The sequence below is a fragment of the Schistocerca nitens genome, chromosome 1 (assembly GCF_023898315.1).
Source record: "Schistocerca nitens isolate TAMUIC-IGC-003100 chromosome 1, iqSchNite1.1, whole genome shotgun sequence".
Classification (NCBI taxonomy): domain Eukaryota; kingdom Metazoa; phylum Arthropoda; class Insecta; order Orthoptera; family Acrididae; genus Schistocerca; species Schistocerca nitens.
The window spans coordinates 50,929,600-50,935,230 of record NC_064614.1 but is presented as its reverse complement, the minus strand read 5'-3'; the positions used below and the strand labels follow the sequence as shown (position 1 = coordinate 50,935,230).

The following is a 5,631-nucleotide window of genomic DNA, read 5'->3' as shown; positions in this document are numbered from 1 at the left end:
AACTGACGGCAGTATACTCAAAAACATTACACCTACATTTACGCTATTTACATGCTAATAATAACAGCTCTTACAAGTGATATGTTTTTAGGTTAGTTAGTGTATCCAAGCATACGAGGCAAGAGACAGCCATTGATGTTTATTTTTCCCTGGGCAGCTGGTCAAGTATTCTTTATTTCCACCTGGTCAACCAGTTAGGTGATAAACCTGGGATGCATGGACGAAAAACGGTTAGTCTATACTTAATGGGGCAACGGCCTTTCCGCAGTGGATACAACGGTTCCCGTGAGATCACCGAAGTTAAGCGCTGTCGGGCGTGGCCGGCACTTGGATGGGTGACCACCCGGGCCGCCATGCGTTGTTGCCATTTTTCGGGGTGCACTCAGCCTCGTGATGCCAATTGAGGAGCTACTCGACCGAATAGTAGCGGCTCCGGTCATAGAAAACCATCATAACGACCGGGAGAGCGGTGTGCTGACCACACGCCCCTCCTATCCGCATCCTCCACTGAGGATGAAACGGCGGTCGGATGGTCCCGATGGGCCACTTGTGGCCTGAAGACGGAGTGCTATACTTAATGGCGTAGACCACGTCACTCTGATTTTGTGACGTGTAGGTGGTAAGACAAAAACGACCAACACACTACAGTGTGTACATGTACAGGATGGTCCATTGATAGGGGCCAAATATCTCACGAAGTAAGCATGAAACGAAAAAACTACAAAGAACGAATCTCGTCTAGCTTGAAGGGGGAAACGAGATGGCGCTATGGTTGGCCCGCTAGATGGCGTTCCCATAGGTCAAACGGATATCAACTGCGTTTTCTTAAATACGAACCCACATTTTCTATTACATATTCGTGTAGTACGTAAAGAAATATGAATGTTTTAGATTTACCACTTTTTTCGCTTTGTGATGGACGGCGGTGTAATAGTCACAAACGTATAAGTACTTGGTATCACGTAGCATTCCTCCAGTACGGACGGTATTTACTTCGTGATACCCGTGTTAAAGTGGACCGTTTACCAATTTCGGAAAAGGCCAATATCGTGTTGATGTATGGCTATTGTGATCAAAATTCCAAACTGGCGGGTGCTATGTATGCTGCTTGGTATCCAGGACGACATCATGCAAGTGTCCGCACCGTTCACCGGATAGTTACGTTATTTAAGGAAACAGAAAGTGTTCAGCCACATGTGAAACGTCAACCACGACCTACAACAAATGATGATGCCCAAGTAGGTTACGGAAGGTGAACTACTCGCTTTCGAGAGGAATGTCGTTACCCGTATTGCCAAATGCATTGAGGTTGACGGACATCATTTTGAACAGTTATTGCATTAATGTGGCATTTACAGGTAATCACGCATTAACAACATGCGTTCTCGGAATTGATAAGTTCACAAAGGTACATGTATCATATTAGAACAACCGAAATAAAATGTTCAAACGTACCGACGTTCTGTATTTTAATTTAAAAAACCTACCTGTTACCAACTGTTCGTCTAAAATTGTGAGCCATATATTTGTAACTATTACAGCGCCATCTATCACAAAGCGAAAAAAGTGGTCCAACTAAAACATTCGTATTTCTTTACGTACTACACAAATATGTAATAAAAAATGGGGGTTCCTATTTTAAAAAAACGCAGTTAATATCCGTTTGATCTATGGCAGCGCCATATAGCGGGCGAACCATAGCGCCATCTGGTTTCCCCTTTCAAGCTGGACAAGTTTCTTTCTTTGTAGTTTTTTCGTTTGACGCTTATTTCGTGAGGTATTTGGCCCTGTCACTATCAATGGACCATACGCTGTATAAAAGTATCTGCATTTATAGAACTCACAGAACTCGTATATAGGGTGAGTCACTTAACATTACCGCTGGATATATTTCGTATACCACATCAAATACTGACGAATCGATTCCACAGACCGAACGTGAGGAGAGGGGCTAGTGTAATTGGTTAATACAAACCATACAAAAATGCACGGAAGTATGTTTTTTAACACAAACCTACGTTTTTTTAAATGGAACCCCGTCAGTTTTGTTAGCACATCTGAACATATAAACAAATACGTAATCAGTGCCGTTTGTTGCATTGTAAAATGTTAATTACATCCGGATATATTGTAACCTAAAGTTGACGCTTCAGTACCACTCCTCCGCTGTTCGATCGTGTGTATCGGAGAGCATCGAATTACGTAGGGATCCAAAGGGAGCGGTGATGGACCTTAGGTACAGAAGAGACTGGAACAGCACATTACGTCCACATGCTAACAACTTTTTATTGGTCTTTTTCACTGACGCACATGTACATTACCATTAGGGGTGAGGTACACGTACACACGTGGTTTCCGTTTTCAATTACGGAGTGGAATAAAGTGTGTCCCGACATGTCAGGCCAATAGATATCAATGTGGTGGCCATCATTTGCTGCACACAATTGCAATCTCTGGCGTAATAAATGTCGTACACGCCGCAGTACATCTGGTGTAATGTCGCCGCAGGCTGCCACAATACATTGTTTCATATCCTCTGGGGTTGTAGGCACATCACGGTACACATTCTCCTTTAACGTACCCCACAGACATAAGTCCAGAGGTGTAAGATCAGGAGAACGGGCTGGCCAATTTACGCGTCCTCCACGTCCTATGAAACGCCCGTCGAACATTCTGTCAAGGGTAAGCCTAGTGTTAATTGCGGAATGTGCAGGTGCACCATCATGCTGATACCACATACGTCGACGTGTTTCCAGTAAGACATTTTCGAGCAACGTTGGCAGATCATTCTGTAAAATCGCGATGTATGTTGCAGCTGTTTGGGCCCCCGCAATGAAGTGAGGACCAATGAGGTGGTCGCCAATGATTCCGCAGCATACATTTACAGTCCACGGTCGCTGTCGCTCTACCTGTCTGAGCCAGCGAGGATTGTCCACGGACCAGTAATGCATGTTTCGTAGATTCACTGCCCCGTGGGTTTTGAAACCCGCTTCATCGGTAAACAGGTAGAACTGCAACGCATTCTCTGTTAATGCCCATTGACAGATTTGCACTCGATGATTAAAGTAATCATCATGTAATTGCTGATGTAGCGACACATGAAACGGGTGAAAGCGGTGACGATGCAGTATGCGCATGACACAACATTGACTCAGTCCACCGGCTCTCGCAATGTCCCGTGTACTCATGTGTGGGTTCATGCCAACAGCAGCTAACACACCAACTGCACCCGCTTCTCCTGTGACGGGCCTGTTACGGACCCGTTTGCGTGCTACGACCATACCTGTTGCATACAGTTGGCGGTAGATGTTTTGCAATGTGCGGCACATTGGATGCTCTCTGTCCGGGTACCGTTCTGCATACACCCTGCAGGCTTCAGCTGCATTTCGTCGACACTCGCCATAGATGAGTATCATCTCCGCCTTTTCAGAGATCGAATACACCATGGTCACAGTTCCTACAACACTACACTATCACAGACTTCTGGTAACACGGTGTACTACAATTGGTCTGCGTGCGGAGACGAATGCAGAATAACAATAGCAGCAAGCGGTACATGCGGACACTGCGACAGCTAGACCAAACCACAACAGTGCACTACAGCCACACTCGTAAACACGGTCGTCATCGTAAACATGTCCCTGCAGATGATGCTCGCCGACCGTGGCCCGTGTTTGTTACAACACTCAACTGAACGTCGGAGGTTTCAAGCGTCAACTTTAGATTACAATATCTCCGGATGTAATTAACTTTTTACAATGCAACAAATGGCACTGATTACGTATTTGCTTATATGTTCAGATGTGCTAACAAAACTAACGGGGTTCCATTTAAAAAAAACGTAGGTTTGTGTTAAAAAAGGTACTTCCGTGCATTTTTTTATGGTTTGTATTAAACACACTAGCCCCTCTCCTCACGTTCGGTCTGTGGAATCGGTTCGTCAGTATTTGATGTGGTTTACGAAATATATCCAGCGGTAACGTTAGGTGACTCACCCCGTATATAGCTACTGGAAAGCCTCGTCAGATACGAGGGATTCAGGGATATGACAGGAACGATGATTTGAAGCAAAAAATTCTAGTAAACGTGCGCTATAAAATACATATTGTAAAACCTATGAGCATATCATCTTCGATACTGTGAAACAAATGTGTTCTACTGCAATGTCTTTGCTTTCCGCAGTCTGAGAAATGGTACTATGGACAAGAAAAAAATCCAGTAAACATTGTCTCTAATGTGCATACCATAAGAACTATGAGTTGTGCAGTAGAAGTGTTCCACAGTAGCGGAGATGCACAAGTACTTTTAGCTCTTAAGAATGCAATTTAAAGCCCTCGTTTACCTGACATTTCTGGCTCAAAATATGGAATGCCAAAAGCTTGAAGAAGAGGAGATTTGTTTCGCAGTATCGAAGACGAAGGAGTGCTCATAGCTCTTAAGGTATCGGTTCTAGACCCCACGTTTATTGGACATTTTTGCTTCAAATGATTATTCTGATCATATCCCTGAAAATTGACCATCCCTCATTGGACACCCACTTCTGCGTATCCATTCTAAGAGTCTTAAGGTGTATTTCCTCTGGTGTTTCGGGGGATATTTGCGGTTTAGTTTTTCAAACGTACAGCTGAAATCATCCCGAACAAATTCTGCTCATCATGTCTTTCATATAAGGTCCAGTGTCTACGAAAAGCATCAGTTTCTTTGACATTACGAACCAAATGATCTTTAAAACGGAATATTCTGTGCCCATTAGAATAGGTTGATGTGTTATACATATAGACACAAAGAAATTTCAGAGAAATTGGGTGATTTGATCAGGAGAAGTAGTTTCACAAATTGAGCAAGTCAAATGTGCGTTGATCCGCCTCTGCATCTGGCCCTTATGCAAGCGGATATTCAGCTTGCTGTATATTGACAGAGATGCTGGATGTCTTCCAGAGGGCTGTCGTGCCCAGTTGTGTTCAACCTGATTGTCACCCGCCATACGGCGCAAGCGCAACAACCAGTAGTGATGTTCCTGGGTGCCATTTCATTCCATAGCTGGACCCCTTTGGCTGTCATCCGCGGCACCCTTTACAACACAGTGGAACGCTGACGATATTCCACTCCCAGTTTGCTGCCCTTCACGACAAGCCATCTCAGGCTTGCATTCCAGCAAGATAACTCTCGCCCGCCCCCACATGGTGAGGGTTTCCGGTGCTTGTCTTTATGCCTGCCAAATCCTACCTCGTGCAGCAAGGTCGCCGGATCTCTCGCCGGTCTAGAACGTTAGGAGCATTATAGTCAGGGTACACAAATCAGCTTGGAATGCGTACGATGTAACGGTCGAATTAGTCAAATCTGGTACGATACTGCTTAACAGGACATCCAAAAACTCTGCCAATCGATGCCAAGCCAAATAGCTGCTTGCATAAGGGACAGAGGTGGAGTAAGTTGTTATTAACTTCATCAGTTTAGGAAGCACTTTCTCTTGAATAATTAGTCCATTTTTCGGAAATTGTAATCATATGTATGTCTGTACAACTACGTCACTTCTGCCGATTTCTGTCCCATTCAGATAATTGTTTTGTGATGCGTCGTTTTGGTACAAAGGGAACCCTGCTCAGAATGAAATCAAACTTGAACAGCACC

The 5,631-nt window shown here is 44.4% G+C and overlaps 1 pseudogene; it reads left to right on the top strand.

The window, feature by feature from the left end:
- Positions 1–249: 249 nt before the first annotated feature.
- Positions 250–367, top strand: LOC126212811 (5S ribosomal RNA; annotated as a pseudogene).
- Positions 368–5,631: the final 5,264 nt, after the last annotated feature.